The sequence below is a fragment of the Pogona vitticeps genome, chromosome 4, assembly GCF_051106095.1.
Source record: "Pogona vitticeps strain Pit_001003342236 chromosome 4, PviZW2.1, whole genome shotgun sequence".
Taxonomy (NCBI): Eukaryota; Metazoa; Chordata; class Lepidosauria; order Squamata; family Agamidae; genus Pogona; species Pogona vitticeps.
This window is the reverse complement of record NC_135786.1, coordinates 232,663,159-232,680,360: the sequence shown is the minus strand read 5'-3', so window position 1 is coordinate 232,680,360 and position 17,202 is coordinate 232,663,159.

Below are 17,202 nucleotides of genomic sequence, written 5' to 3'. Positions count from 1 at the left end.
CGAGCAATGCTACAACTCATATGACGAAGTCTGCCCAGAATAAATCAAACCATGGTGGCCAACAGAGCCACTTCTAGGGCAAGGTGTTCGGGAATTTGTCCCAGGATATGAAAGCTTATGGAGCCTAAAAATGTGTTGCTGTATCCCACCCACCCCCAATGGTCTTGATCTACAACTCCTACAAATCCTGGCCAGCCCAGTTCATGGTGAAGGCTTCTGGAAGTGGTAGTCCATGAACATCAGGGGACTCAAGGTTGGGAACCATCGTAAGGGAGGTAACTCTGCCGATTGATATTTGCAGCTAGAAAAGGCACAATCCTGGCTGCATCTAAGCACTCTCCCGTGGACAGAAAGAAACACAAAACAGACAGGCTTGGTGCAGAACCAATATGGCCGGCTCTTGCATGTTCAGAGACAGTTTATTTATTTTATTTATTTTATTTATTGTATTTATACCCCGCCTATCTAGTCATTTCGACCACTCTAGGTGGCTTACAACATAAGGATGTGCAGTTCCTGCACATGCCAGTGTCACACGGGCTTAAACAACAGGTCAGGAAAAGCTCTGGACACAAAAACTCCTAGTTATGGTTCTGGTGAGCACCTAGCACTAGGCTTCATCCTGGCACTTTATTTTCCCCATTTGCAGTTTTTACTTCTTGGGCCTGGAAAGGGTAGGGGTGGAGTCCCTAAAAGCACGAGCAGCCACAAAACATAAAAGACCTGCTTGAAACAAACCCACTAGCACTCTTTTTGCTTCTTCTAAGCAAAATATTTTAAGGAGCTACTGTGAAGTAGACCCCTCACATTAATAGGACTTGATACATCAAGCACTTATATAAACCCAGTTGATTCCGTTAATCTTACTTTAGCCGGAGACTTCAAACCAGATTTAGCCAGATTCGTCATCTCAGGACCCCACGATGCAGATGGCCAGGCATGAAAAATATCTGTTTTTTTAAAAAAACCTACTTAAGGTGAGGAATTGAAGGTAATGACAGGAAGATTAGGATTGCTGTGAGCATGTAAACGAGTCCAGAGTCTTTGGAGCGAACGTACCGCTATGATTCTTTATTGAACTATGCATCTTTTTATAAGATGACAGAAGTAAGTGGATTTGATGACAAGCTTTAGCATGGCTTGACACTTTAAATACCCAGAGAAATAAGAAGTGGATAGAGAGGGTGCAGAATGGAAGCTCTTACCTCCCACTGCAGACCTGTGAGTGTACAGGTGTCAGCGTCCAGTGTGGACGAGAGACGGCATAGGAAAGAAACAGAGGAAGAAAGTTGAGCACAATGTGTTTTTTTGGTCTAGGCTGGTAGGCAGTTTATTACTCTTGTCCCCCAGGATGCCAGCCATTTTATTTCCCCAGCCAACAACAATAAACCTTCAGGCTGTCAAACCTTCCTCAACCGCCCACCTCCTCTTCCACTAACATACTTCTGGTGTCTTCCCGGGCATCCTTGGTAGCTAAGTATTTTAGTCCCAGTGACAGGGCGAGATGTGGTGGAATGTCCGTTACAGCAGCCATGCGGGAGATCGCTGGGATTTGACCTGACTTTGTGGGAGAGAGATGGGAAGCAGGGAGTGACATGAACAGCCCCAAATTAAATTTTGGATGCTTTGGGAAGAAATGGAGCAAAGGAGGGTTTGCTTTTCAAACGGGCTTCTCCGAAAGGCTGCCAAGCTTTCTGATGCACAGTTAACAAGCTGGGCTGCTAATAAATGAGCCAGACTACTGTAGCCTCCACCAGGTTTTCCTGTCCATTGATGGCTCCTGGAAGCATTGCCAATTGTCTGGAAGATCAGCTAGACTCCCCACCCACCTCCTGCAGAGTTACCAGATATGGCTTCCAATGAGATGAAATGAAGAGTTAGTTAGATACTTAGTGAAGGCTGCAAGCCAGCACTGTGGCTGCTGATCATATGGCATTCCCCCTCACAAACGGAGTCTGTTATCTCAGCAGTGAGCTGCATGAGCTGAGCTCTTTAGCTATGGGAGCAACAATCTGAGCAAGTACTACTAGAAAATATGATTTTTATGGTTTAGATCAATGATTGGCTCTCCAGATGTTCTCGGACTAAAATTCTCAGAAGCCTTCACCACCATCCTGGACAGGATTTCTTGGAATTGTAGTCCAAGAACATCTGGGGACCCGAGGTTGGGAACCACTGGTGTAGATGTTAGATTACAGATAACTTGAAATCAGGCAGACTTGTGTGAGAGAGAAATCAGACCTGCGGGCAAACTAATTTGCAAGGTATGTGAAATGAGCAAAGCTTCTGCTGAGACAATTGCAATCTTTCAGCATTTGAGAGATACCCTCTTCAAATAATGTGTTATCTGTGATATACATTACTGAAACAGTGATGTCTACGTTGGCTCGGGCAGGTTGTGAGAATGGCTGATGGTCGGATTCCAAAAGATCTCCTGTATGAAGAATTAGTACAGGGAAATCGCCCCAGAGGGAGACCACAGCTGCAATACAAGGATATCTGCAAGCAGGATCTGAAGGCCTTAGTAATGGACCTCAACAGATGGGAAACCCTGACATCTGAGCATTCAGCCTGGAGGCAGGTGGTGCATCACGGCCTCTCCCAATTTGAAGAGACCCTTGTCCGGCAGGCCGAGGCAAAGAGGCAGTCCCAAAACCAGCAAAACCAGGGAGCTGAACAGGGGAAAGGTTGTATTTGTCTTCAGTGTGGAAGGGGTTGTCACTCTTGAATTGGCCTTTTCAGCCACACTAGACGCCGTTCCTAGTCCTCCATTCAGAACATGTGACCATCATCTCTCAAGACTGAAGGATGCCTAAACTAAATTGTGATACACAGCTTGACCCTAAGTCATTCCTATGGAGTCACAAAGAAGAAAGGATAGAGGTTTCATTAACACAAACCCACCCTGATTTGATCAGATGAATTGTTCCCAAAGAGATGCTTCACAAGAATGTAGAACAAGGAGTTCCCTCATTCTCACCCAGTATGGGCATGCCACCTGTGAGTACTGGGAGTTGTAGACCAAGGTAGCTAAATGGTGCCAGGGGATAGGGAAGACTGAATTATCTCATGAATGCCTTACAGGTCCCCTATGGAGCTGAGGAAATTCTGCATGAGGTTATTCCATTTTGTATTCACATGTTTATTCAGTCAGGCAGAGATAAAGTTAATGGATGTAGGTCTCCCCATTCTTGATGAGCAAAGGGTTTTGAACCCTAGTCTTCAACCTTTTTTTTTCAGTTAGAAAGTAGTGTGCAAAATTAGATGATAAAATATAATACTAAAACAATCATAATTCGTTAAACACATCAACCGTAATGCAAGCATCACACATAAAAATAACAATCAGGGGAATATATGAATGACTTTATTAGCAATTAAACCAGAGCGAAACAGAAACACTGGGGAGGGGGAAGAAGGAAAAGCATGACAGCCTTAATTCAAGACATATGGCTGAAAATGGAGGATCTCAAAACCAGACCTTTAGAGTGAGCACAAAAAAGGTTTTGGTAATGAAGGAAGATGTTTGTCAACGCCAGCTTTGATTTTCTTATCAATTTCGTTCTTTTCACACCAGAGATTGAAACATTGGTGGATCTTTCTAAATTCAAGACAAAAAAAAAAAAAGAAACACTGATTTGAATAAAATGGCATATGTTATTTTCTGTGTATCAATAACTTGGAATAGCCTTTGTCATTTAAATAGAAGGACAATGCTTTCACTCAAAAAAGCCAAGTCTATGGCCTATGTGCCCACTGAGGTTGCTCTCAAGATTTTCACTGTAGATCAGTATTTCCCAAATTTGGGTCCCCAAATATTCTTGGACTAAACCTTCCAGAAACCTTCATTACTAATTGCATTGGCCAGGATTTCTGGCAGTTATAGTCCAAGAACATCTCAGGACCCAAGGTTTTTTAAAATTTTATTTTATTTTATTTATATCCCGCCTATCTGATCAACGGACCACTCTAGGCGGCTTACAACAGGGATAAAACAATAGCTAATGCAACTTATATAAAAACATATTCAACAATTAATTCGAACGCAAGGAGGGAAAAAAGAGTGGAATCAGAAATTGGCTGGGGGGGGACCACTGCTATGGATAGTCAACTTCATGGCTCTGATCTTCTTCCTTGTGTTTCTCTTTATTTACTTTAGATATAGACTAGAAAGCCCTTTAAAAGTAGAACATCTTCAAAAAGAGGATTACCGTCTGACAACCCTTTAAATGAAGGAGCATTTTCCTGGAAGGAGGAAATATGACCACCCTCTACGCCACTGGAATTGAACAAAACATGTATTTCTTTGCCGGATCAGGGCCCATGAATCCTAAATGCTGTTAAGCAAGAGCGAATACCTGGGTGTGAAAATCTCACTACCAGTTCTAATCCAATTTGAACACTGTTAATCTCTAATCCTTAGAAACCAATGAGTTGTGACATTTCAAGGAAGCGTAAACACTAATAAAAACGATTCTAGAAATTCTGATTCCACAGCCAAATAGCTGCAGTAGTACAGCGTGTTCCCTCATTAATTTTTTTTCCTCATTGCTGAAGCCAATTTAATTTTCAATCTGCCTTTAATGCCAATGAACATGTAATTTGGATTTTTCTCTTTATTATTTTATTTTAAAACTCATCTACTCTGCTGTTCTTCCCTAATAGCTTGACGATGGAAACAATTTAAAACATTTAGAGGCAAATGCTAAGGTTAACCTTTCAGTTGAAGCCTCTCTCCTCCCCTCTCTTGATAATGGCCATATATATATGGCCATCACCAAGAGCAAAATGTTAATGTAACTCTGGAAATTGTTAAAAGAACAGTACACATACTGCTGTTTTTTTTTTAAAAAAAGAACGAGCCGAAGCCAAAATTGAAATATATTGACCTAGTTTTCTAAAGATTGATGGAGGTGAATTGGAACAGACCTGTGGGTATAAATTATGTTTTTCACAAATAACTAAGAAAGAAGAGAGTAAGGTTTTAGTGCATTTTTGCAGACATAATAAAAAACAAGAACACTGCAGCATCTTCCAGTCATCTCTTCATGAACTGGAAAAAAATTATAAGTCTGCTGTACTGTAATTTAGGAAGGTCTAAAATTCTAATGAAGTCCATTATTTTAGAGGATGACCAGAAAGTCAGGGGTGCTGGAGGAAACCAGGTTGGAAACTAAAAAAGAAAAGTTTCTGAGCCTTTACTGACTGAATAGCTCAGTAGTTTTGTGTCACGTTCCCAGGGGTTATAACAGCAGAGTCCGATAAGCCAGTCCAAAGTCAGGAATTCAGGGAATGCAGAGCCGATATCCAAATACCAAAGCCAACTCACACAACATAGTCCAGGGTCAGAATCAAAAGCCAAAACGCACAACGTAGTCCAGGGTCAGAGTCCAGGGTCAGAGTCCAGAGCCAAGAGTTCAGAGAACAAGGTTCAAGGTTGTCAGCAGCATGGATGCAAGCCAGAGGTTTGACTTATTGCTTCCACAGATTTTCAGCCGTCTGAGAGCTGTTTATATAGTAAAACAGCCCCTTGAACTCCTGGAAGCCTTTTCATCCTGTCAGTACATCAGGGCTAGTTGATCAGATGTTTCTGCAGGCAGCCTTGAAGCGATCCTCTGACCTTTTGGACATCAGTCTTCCCCTCAGCCTGGCCCTCAGCCTCTCTACTGGGGGAGGAGAATCTGGAGGCGATTCAGGTGTTTGTATTTCTAATTGTTCAGCATTCTCCTCAGCTACAGTGAACCCTTCAGGTTCCAGATCTTCGGCTCCACTCATGACATTTTGGTACCTGGCTGAAGGGCCAGAGATTGAGAGTTCAATTTCTCACTGTGTCTGCCGGAAAACCCAGCCCGTGTAGCCTTGGGCAAGCTGCACAGTCCCAGGGCGCCCCCAGAAGAAGGACTGGTGGACCACCTCTGAGCATTCTCTACCAGGAAACCCCTGAAAGGGTCGCCAACACTCAGAATTGACTCAATGGCACATGGTTATTTATTAGTACACATTTTATGGAGCAGAGTGATAAGATGGGGCTTCTTCTGACAATATGTGGAGGAAGAAGGCAGAAGAAGAAGGAACTCTTAGATTTAGGAAAGATCAGAGAACATCTCCAAGGCAGGAGAGGAGAGATAGATTGCCAAATTTGGCTGTTGAGGAACAGAGAAAATCTATAAGGATGACTTCCCCACACTCACCTAAATGTGAAATGTCACATAATAAAATATTAAATGATGAAAGATGTGTAAGAATTGTAACCCTGAAAATATGAAATATGATTATAACATGGAGGTTTGGACAGGGATGAACCCCCTGTTAGATGTTACGTCAGGGCAAGTGGTTGCAACCTTGAAAGCAGGTGGCAACCATGATGTACTGGATGTCCATTAGAGGCCACTGCAGAGTAATTCACAAAGTCCTATCTAATGGCAATTTGTCATTATCTGTAATTTGTCAAGGTCAACAAATCACAAATCACAAATCTATGATTTTTTTTCTAATGAATCAAATTGTTGATTTCTCTTGAATTTAAAACCCTATAAAGCAGATCTTCAGGCACATAGAGACACCACAATTGCAGAGATGCTTCCTCTATCTCTCCTCTATGAGACCTGCAAGTGTGGTGAATTTTGCATTTCAGGCATCTGAGTTATAAAGCCACAAAGAGGGCTCCCAAAGGAAATGTTTAGTGAAGATTTGGCTTTGGATGTTCAAGTTATACTGTTGATGAATTTTGCAATTCATTTTTTAAATTCATACACATCTCTACTTTTCCAGTATCTTTATGCTTATGAAACATAGAAGCAATGTAAATGAATAAAGCTTGTAGGAATAGACAAGCTAGTATTGCCTGAACTAATTTTCCTCTGTTTGCCATAAGTAAAAACAGTGGTTTATTCTCTTCCTCTGAAAAGAGATGGATCAAGTTGGGAAGCTACATTTCTGGTGAGCCAGGCAAGAGCAAGTAGATGATTTATACCTCGATATTCAGATGAACTTTGATGTGATTATCATGATTATCTGGTTCACACTGGAATTAACTCTTTCAGGGATAAATGTTCAGGTGTAATGGACTACCACAGAATCAAGCTACCAAACAGTCTTGTATAGTGCTCTGTGTGTGTTTAGTCGTTTAGTCATGTCCGACTCTTCGTGACCCCATGGACCAGAGCACGCCAGGCCCTCCTGTCTTCCACTGCCTCCCAGAGTTGTGTCAAATTCATGTCGGTTGCTTTGCAGACACTGTCCAGCCATCTCATCCTCGGTCATCCCCTTCTCCTCTTGCCGTCACACCTTCCTAACATCAAGGTTTTTTCCAAGGACTCTTTTCTTCTCATGAGATGGCCAAAGTATTGGAGCCTCAGCTTCAGGATTTGTCCTTCCAGTGAGCACTCAGAATTGATTTCCTTTAGAACTGATAGGTTTGTTCTCCTTGCAATCCAGGGGATTCTCAAGTGCTCTGAGACCTTTTGATTTTGACATCTGGATTGCTCCTACCATGAGGAAGGTTGAGATGTCTACCTTAGGCAGCAGACATGAGGGGGACAAAATGTAGCCTCTCCCTATAACCAACTTTCAAGGCATCCTGGTTTCTTAAGATTCAGTGGAAAATGTCTTAACACCAGTGTTAAAATATGATTCATCTGTAACTCTAATTTGTTTTTGCAATGGTTTGAGGAAGTAGGAATGTGGAGAGTATGTAAAAAAATCTTTTATAGCAAGGTCATAAAGCTTTCCATGATGAGATTCCTTCCCAAAACCTCCAGCTGTGCCAGTGAGATTTCCTGGCTTCCTTTGAACACAAGAGTCTGTTTCCTTTTCATTTTTCACCTTTTGCACAAGAAGAGATAGCCCGCCGCTAAGTCCGTGGACTTTGAGCGAGCGGGCGGGGTTTGCCGCCTAACCCGGAAGGAGACGAGCGGTTGCGGGACCGGAAGTGGTTGAAGGGCGGAGGGCAGGCTTTATAAGCGCTGCTCCCCCCTTCCATCTGCCTCTTTTTCCAGAGGCAAGCAGGAGAAAGGAAGCCTCGCTGTGACGAGCCTGTGAGCTGCGTCACGGCGAGCAGAAGAAGAGCGTTGGGAGCTCGGGACTGCGGCGGCAGAATAAGTACGGGAGGGGATAGTGGAGGGCTGGAGCAGAGGACGGTCTGCCCAGCCTCGAGCGGTGCGGTGGTGGCCGCGATGGCAGCGCGAACCCCCACCCCCACCCGGGTCGAGGCGGCAATGGGAGGGGGTCCTAGGAGGGGTTTGCTTCCCCCCCTACTGTGCAGCCTGGGGTCCTGGGCGTAGGGTCGCCCGGCCGCAGGCGAGCGGTGCCTTCAGGGGAGCTTGCCCGTGCGGCGGGCCCGGCCAGGAGGGCAAAAAAAAAAAAAAAAAAAAAAAAGGGGAAGGAACCGGCTGCAGGCCAGAAAAGGATCGGCGGCGGGAAACAGGGGGTGCGCGGTGCGGGGGCGGCCTTGGGTAACAGGGAGACATGCGGAACCCTGCCGCGTACCCCCCCTGCAGTGCCCCCCCACTCAGTAATGGCGGTCATTCGCGGGGATGGAGGGCCATGTGCGGGCGCCATTTTGTTTTGGGCGCCATTTTAGGTGGGGCTGGAAAATTATTTAAAAAAAAAACGGAAAGGAAGAGCAGTGAAGATAAACAGAAGGCAATGGGATAAAATAAGGTGAAGGAGAACATAAAGGTGGAATAACGAAGGGATGAACGTCAGCAAAAAAAAAGAGAGAAAAGAAATAATAATAAATAATAATACTGATAAATAAATTTAAAAAAAAAAAGAAAGAAAAAGAAGAAAAAAGAGAGAAGGCACAAGCAGAGTGGGAACGGAGAGAAAGGAGAAGAATGGGGAATGAGTGCATGTCTCTGCTAGTGCTCACTATAATAATAATAATAATAATAAAAAAGGAGTATGGTAATTTAACCTAGTAAGGAATCAGATTTGGAAACAGGTAGAGGTGTGTGTTTAGGGACTGTATGTATATATGTATATGGTGTGAAATCATAGCAGTATTATAAAAAAATATAATAAATTAAAAAAAAAAGAAGGGAATGGAAACGCTTGGTAACAAGTGCAAAGGGCACGGTTGGTAGACATGGAGGGCCAGGGGTTGTGGCCAGGGCCGTGGATGGGTACCAGTAGCGGGGCGGCAACTTCCTATGGCCGAACAGGGCCACGATCATGCATGCATGAGGAGAATAACGGTGGAACTGCCTTTTTTCTAGGACAACGGACAGACGGCTTGGCGAGGAAGCTTTTTGTTACCAGGTTGTATCTTTCCTTTCGGTTTGGACAGGCAGGGCGAACTCCTTCATGAGGGTTGCAGTTGCACTAGAACTACAGTGATAGGCTGGCGGGTCGTCAGTGGTGTCTTCAAGGGCCTGGTAGTGGTGGGGCAGTCGCTGAAGGTGCAAATTAGCTGGTGGGCTAGAATATTAAGGGAGAGAGATTTGGTCGGTCAAATTAGTGCCTGAGGGGCGTTTGGTGCAAGGTTGGAGGATGGCGCCATGCAAAGGACGCGGAACATCCAAGGGTAAGCAACCAGCTAAGAAGCGAAACGTACCACAGCTGTCGCCACCCCAATCATCTTCGGACGAAGATTCATGGCCGATATGGCAGGAGCTGCAAGAAAAAATGGCAGCCCTGGAAGCGCAGAGGTTGGCTGGGCAGCAAACACAGTGTAGGGAGGAACGGCTACGCAGGTCAGCTAGAGAGTCAAGGGGTCTTAGGAAATCTAGGCTGAAGTCAATAGCCCAGGATCTGATGGCGCGTTTTACTGCTTTTGAGTCCTTGCAGGGGCAAGAAACTGGGGGCACGGTGGAGCCCCCCAAGTCACCGCTGCGTTACAGTTCGCGAGGTAGCGATAGGGAAATGGCGACTACTTCAAAGAGTTTTGATGCCCCGACGGCAAGACACGAAGCCCGGGAGGACTTGGAAGAAGGAGAGATTGGGGCGGAAGCACCAGGGGAGCCTTGCGTAGCGGCTACTTCAGAGGGTGAGTACATTATCGCACCACAATTGCACTCGCCTGGGCCCGCCTGGCCGTGGGCAGGCGGGGTGGTGGGCACACCACCCGGGCATACACCGCAGATGTCACACGACAGAGGGTACGTAGGCGCACCTTGGCCCTATATGGGACCGCAGCGGGGTACATGGGGCAGTCCATGGGGGGCGCACCTCCACCGCCGCTGCAGGGCAGTTCAGAAGCTTTAGGGGGCTGGCATCCATCGGTACCTAATACTGGCTACAACACGGTGCCAGCGGAGTCGTTGCCGTATGCAGATTATGCGACGCCCGTGGGAGACCACCTGACGGCAGCCACAAAGGAAAAAATTTGGCGTGGCGAATACGTGGATTTTTTTGATCTCCTTAATAGGGACTGTGAGAAGAAAGACTGGGACAAGGAGGATGAGAGGGAGAAAGAAAAGCGTAGGAGAAAAAAGCCAGATAGGAACTGGACAAATTGGTTGCCTGGCTTTGTGATTTACGCTGGTGTGTTGATCAACATGCAACCCTGGAGGGCACCAGCGTTGATCCAGTATTTAGACACAATGATCAGGGCGTCCACAGATTTTGAAGGTTTGGCATGGCTCCGTTATGATGAGGCATTTAGAATGCGTAGCGCCATTCAACCCAATCTTCGGTGGGATGAACCTCATCCCCGTTTATGGCTCCAGCATATGACGCCAGCCAAATCAAATATGGGGGATAGATTTGACAGTGGACATCTGAATAAGAGGTCCAGGCAGACACAGTTTGCCCGCCCATGGGCGGGTCAGGCGGTTCAACCCCGCTTGTTGTGCTTCCAATATAATGCCAAGGGAGCTTGTGCGAGAAAACCATGCAGATTCAGGCACGAATGCCTTACGTGTGGAGGTCAACACCCGAACACCAGTTGTTTTAAAGCACGGCAGGATAGAGGAGCAGGAGGTCCTAGGAAGCAGGGAGGAGGAAGTGCTCCTGGAAAAGGGGCCCAGCCCAATTAAGTTGGAGGTGTTGGAATTATGGTTGCAGGCATACCCGAGACGGGGGGATGCTGCGTATTTACTGGAGGGATTTAAAAGTGGTTTTAGGATACCCGCTGTGGGAGAGCGTAAAAGTTATTTTGCGCATAACCTGCGATCGGTTAAAGGGATGGAAAGTATTGTTTTGAGGAAAATAAGCAAGGAGGTTAAGGAAGGGCGGGTACTGGGTCCTTTCCGTGACCCGCCCATTGAGAATTTGAGGGTTTCGCCGTTGGGTATCGTGCCTAAGAAGACTCAGGGTGAATTTCGCCTCATTCACCACTTGTCTTTTCCGGAAGGGGAGTCGGTGAACGATGCTATCCCAGCCGAATTGTGCACAGTTCGGTATACGTCGTTTGATGAAGCAGTGGAAATGGTTAAAAAATGTGGTATCGGAGCAGAGCTAGCGAAATGTGACGTGCAGTCAGCCTTCCGGATTTTGCCAGTCCACCCTAAAGACTTTTGTTTGCTAGGCTTTCAATTTGAGGAGTTATATTATGTTGATAGAGCGCTGCCCATGGGTTGTTCGGTATCTTGCGCGGCGTTTGAGAAGTTTAGTACGTTTTTGGAATGGAAGGTTAGACAGGTAGCGCACTGTACTTCGACGGCACATTATCTCGACGATTTCTTATTTTGCGGGGCAAGGAATTCAGGAAGGTGCCAGTTTATATTGAAGACATTTCAGGAATTGGCATGCGAGCTGGCGCTGCCGTTAGCAGGGGAAAAAACTGAAGGGCCGACTACGGTATTGACTTTCTTAGGCATTGAAATGGATACTGAACAGCAAACTTCGAGGTTACCGGTTGAGAAATTAGAGGTTTTGAAAGTCAAAATAAGAGCTCTGCTGGGGAAGTCGAAGGCGACGCTTAGGGAATTGCAAGAGATAGTAGGGCACCTTAATTTTGCATGCAGAGTTGTGGCGCCAGGTAGGGCTTTTATTAGGCACATTAGTGCAGCCATGGCAGGTCTTAAGCGCCCGTTGCATCGGGCTAGGGTTACACTGGGCATGAAAGAGGACCTCAAGGTGTGGATGCAATTTTTGGAAGGGTTTAATGGAGTTTCTTTTTGGCGATCAGAGAGGAGAGTACAGGTAGGATTTCAAGTGCACTCGGATGCCGCTGGAGCTCACGGCTTTGGCATCTACCATCGGGGGAAATGGTGTGCAGGGTCTTGGCCAGAGGCTTGGCAGGAGGAAGGCATTACCAGAGATTTGACCTTTTTGGAATTTTTTCCCATCGTGGGAGCACTTTGGTTGTGGGCAGAAGATTGGGCGGATTCAGTAGTGCGCTTCTGGTGTGACAATGAGGCGGTGGTGTGCATCATTAATAGCCTTACGTCACAGTCAGAACGTGTTATGAGGTTAGTAAGGGCGTTTACGTTAAGGGCACTTAGGTATAACATATTAGTACAAGCAAAGCACATTCCAGGCCTGGATAATAGCATTGCCGATGCTTTGTCACGTCGGCAGATGGATCGGTTCAGGCAATTGGCGCTGGAGGCCAGGGAGTTTCCGGAGGTGCTGCCACAGGAGGTCTGGCACATTGGCGTCATGACGCATCCGAAGCAATAGGTTTGGCTTTGGCGGAAAGGACGCGGAAGGGATACTCGGCTGTGAGTAAAGATTTTGTAGACTTTAGACGAATGGTACGGTTAGAGCAGGTTTGGCCATTGCCAGTGGAACATTTACAGCAGTTCATGATTCATTTACATAGAAAGGGGTTAGCACCAGGGACCATACAAGGAAAATTGTCCGCACTGGCATTTTATTCCAAGGTTCGAGGGTATAAGGACTACTCGAAGGACTATAGGATCAGAAAAATGCTTGAGGGGTGGACAAGGCAGAGAGGGAAGGTGCAGGATTCCAGGTCGCCCATTTCTCCAGCACTGCTGCAACGGTTGTGCGGGCAATGGGCGATCTTGTGCAGGAACGAATATGAGAGGTCATTGTTTCATGTTGCATCTCTGGTTGCATTTTTTGGGGCGCTCCGAGTCAGTGAGTTAGTGGCAACGGGCAAGGAGGACACGTCAGGTATGGCCCTGCAACTGAGGGATGTTCTGGTGGGAGCAAATAGGTTGGAATTGTTTATAAGGCGCTCGAAAGCTGACCAAACAGGAAAGGGACAGCGTTTAGTGTTAGGGCAATGTAGTATTGGGAGTATATGTCCAGTGCGTGCTGCCAGGGAGTACATGGATCAACGGGGGCAAGAGGAAGGGTACTTCCTTCTACATGAGAATAAAGCCCCTCTAACGAGGTACCAATTCTGGAGGATGACTGATTTGGCATTGCAGAAAGTGGGAATACAAGGCTTGCGTTTTGGCACACATTCCTTCCGGATAGGTGCAGCTTCCACAGCGGCGGTGTTGGGTTACAGCCCTGACGACATTAAACGCATCGGCAGATGGTCCTCTGCCAGTTATAAAAAATATATTAGGAACCTATCTAATGAATAGGTAGGGTGTTGGTGTTTTTCAGGTTCCAGGGTTCACGGACGGCGGAAGGAAGTTTGGATCGTCGGTCACAGTTACGTGTATTGGGCAGAACGTTATGCTGCCACCTCCTCGTGGGGGAGGGATTTAGGTTTGGGCGCTTTGGCGCACGTTACATGGAAAGGAATCCGTGGAATGCGGTGGATGCAGTTCAACAGGACAACGGCATTCGGTCAGTCGCCGCCTGCCGTTTTGGTCGTGCATCTGGGAGGCAATGACTTACCCAGAGTGGTTGGTAAGGCATTGATACTAGATATCCTGAGAGATTTCACCTGGCTGCAGAGCAGGTATCCTACGCTGCGGATCCTGTGGTCTAATATCACTCCTCGGTTGGCCTGGCGAGGCTCAGGGAGGACTGATGCAGTGAATAAGGCCCGACGGGGCGTGAATAAGGAGGTGCGCAGAGGCGTCTGCGGCGGCGGCCTCGGATCAGTGATATACCATCATCGAATCCATGTGTCACAGTCGGAATTATTCCGCAGTGATGGTGTGCACCTGTCGGACGCAGGTCTAGAAATCTTCCTGGATGATATAAAAGGGGGCCTGCTTCGCGAGCTCCAGGGGCTCGGTGGCGGGCATGCAACATAGCTGAGCTAGTGCGCATGCGGTGGCGGGTAGTGCGGAAATAACCGGTATTTCGGTGTGTCCCATGGGGTAAATCAAGCAAGCTAACAGCGCATCTGACCTTCCGGCATTGCGGATCGTGCGATCACAAGGCCTGTGGGGGGAGGATGCGCTGGGCCACTCACAGACCAACAGACATCAGCTAAAGATGGCTGGAGGTCTGGGGGTGTTTATTAGCGGCTAGGCAGGATCCGACGGTTGGTTGACCGAAGGAGCTTGGCGGCCGGGGACTCGCCCTTGTTTGTTTCGATGGGGTATGAAATACCCCAGCCTCACGGTTTTCCGCACTACAGCAGGCCCCCCATATTTATCTTGGTTTGCCAAAAGGCAAGTTAATTGAAGTTATTAAGTTTAATAAAAGTGTGGCCCGCATTAACCCAAGCTAACGTCTCGTGTCTTTATTCCGGGGTTGGGGTGGCAAACAGGCAAATTCGGTGCAGTTTGATGCTATTCCTAAGGAATTTGGCACAGGAAAAATCATATCAGTCCTTCCTACTGGGGGACAAGTTACCATAAAAAATCCAAGAACGCCTGTGAGGTTCCCCACAAGATTTCTCAGAAAGTCAAAACCCCACACAGACATTTCGTCTGTTTCTCCCTGATAATGAGAGGCTGCATGATTCACATCCCACTTTTTTTCCCCCTTTTTACACCATTTTCTCAAAACTTTTTAAACCTTTCTAAAGCAAAAGAAAGTGCCAGAATATGTATCAATATTAATATATGGATCAGCCCTATTTTCATTCCCTCTAGATGTAGGATAGCTCTTCCCACAACAGAACTCATTTCTTCATTTCCTTTTGATATGTAAAGGTAAAGGTAAAGGTTCCCCTTGACAATTTTTGTCCAGTCGTGTCCGACTCTAGGGGGTGGCGCTCATCCCGCTCTTCAAGCCATAGAGCCAGCGTTTGTCCGAAGACAATCTTTCCGTGGTCACATGGCCAGTGTGATTTAGACACGGAACGCTGTTTGCCTTCCCACTGAGATGGTACCTATTTATCTACTCGCATTGGCATGCTTTTGAACCCCTAGGTTGGCGGGAGCTGGGACAAGCGACGGGCGTTCACTCCGTTGCGTGGATTCGATCTTACGACTGCTTGGTCTTCTGACCCTGCAGCACAGGCTTCTGCGGTTTAGCCCACAGCGCCACCACGTCCCTCCCTTTTGATATGGCCCAAGTGTAAATGCTCACACTGTTGCTCAGTCCCATTTTTATATGTGTCCTCCTCCTTCTCTGTTCCCTTCTTAGGCTGAAAGCTGCTTTAGTATCTTTGTTCCAGAGCTGTAGAAATGGGAACCAGAGGAAACCAGCTACATTGGACCCTCTACTTACGGAATTAATCCATATTGGAATGGTGGCTGCAGGTCGAAAAGTCTGTAGGTCGAGTCTCCATTGACCTACAATGCATTGAAAACTGATTAATCCCGTAACTGGCCATTTTTGTTCCATTTTTGTTCCATTTTGGTTTTTTTCTGGTCTGTAGGTCGATTCTCCGGCTGCAAGTCGAACCTAAATTTTGCAGCCAGAGAAGTCTGTAACTCGAAAAGTTTGTGAGTCAAGCCGTCTGTAAGTTGAGGGTCCACTATAAAAGGGACCAGAATCCAGGTGAAACCTGGATAACCAGACCGAGAGGAAAACCCACTTTTCCAGCAGAAATCCACAGCAAATGGTGTCCATCAGCTACAGTGGTTGCTGTCATTTGTGTAAAACTGTGTCTACATTGGCAAATACTTTGAGATTTGTTCCATGAATAGCACAGGGAAATTTGAAGTATTTTCCAACGGTCATACAATGCAAAGGCCAATGTGAACCAGCCCAAACATTTTGCTTCTGATTCACAGGTTTCCCCCTGACACTGGGTGTTTATTTTTAACTTTTTGAAAGCTGGGATGGTTCAAACAGTGTTTTCCCTGTGTGAATTTGAATTCTACAAAAGAATTTGTTTCATTCTGCAAAAGGATGGAGGTATGGCTCTGCGTGCTGTTAGATTGATGTATTAAGTTGGAGCATGATGCTTTGGGAGAGCGGGAGCACCTTCACCATCATTCTCCCGAGTCATCTTAAAGTTGCTGTTTTTAATCACATTGGACTGAGTGCCACTGTGGAGACTAGCGCCAAAACAATCCGGGGTCTTTGAATGATCCCCTAAACTGAATACAACTATAAAATAGACTGTGAATCACACTGCAGCAAAGCCAAATCACTTCGATTCAGCTTCCCACTGTAGTTGCAGCCTAAATAAGCAAGTGCTTATTCACCACATAGGAACATATGGTGAGCTTTCCTGAGGCTCGCAAGCTGCGATGCTGGCATGCCACTCTTTCTCTTGCTTCACATAGTCTGAGGGGCTCATACTGACATTCTGCCTAGTAACCTCCCTTTGGTCTCAGGCTTTTTGGCGTGCCAGTATTACTCTCACACAATGCATATAGAAACAACTCGTAATTCATTCAAAACTCATGAGTCCCGATGCTAGGTGGGCCTACCTTTGGAAAGTGTTCGGAAACGCCAGAGGGTCCAAATTGCTGCAGCCAGAATGCTAACGGGGGCTGGGTTACAGAGAAAATATAACTCCACCGTTACAGCAGCTCCACAATTTCTGGGCACAAGGCAAAGTGCTGGTTTTAATCTTGAGCAGAAAGATTGGCATATGAATGAATGAATGAACAAACAAATGAATGAATGAATGAAAAACAAACAAACAGGTGAGAACAGGGAGAGAATTAAGTCATTCCCTCTTCACACAAACAAAATCAGCCTTTTTCCTCCTCTAGCATCACTTGCCATGAGGTTTGTCCCCTTGCTTCCATGGAGAAGCACAACAGTTCCCTGAGACTCCAGCCAATTCCCTGAGGCCAATTCACTACAAAATTGTGTGTGTGTGTGTGTGTGTGTGTGTGTGTGTGTGTGTGTGTGTGTGTGTGTGTGTGTGTGTGTGTGTGTGTGTGTGTGTGCGCGCGCGCACACACACACACACACACACACACACACACACACACCACAAGAGCAGATTGCTGTCAGGGTCTTGAAATGAGGGACTTTTTACATCCTTGCAGCTACATCTTGAAATGAGGGACTTTTTACATCCTTGCA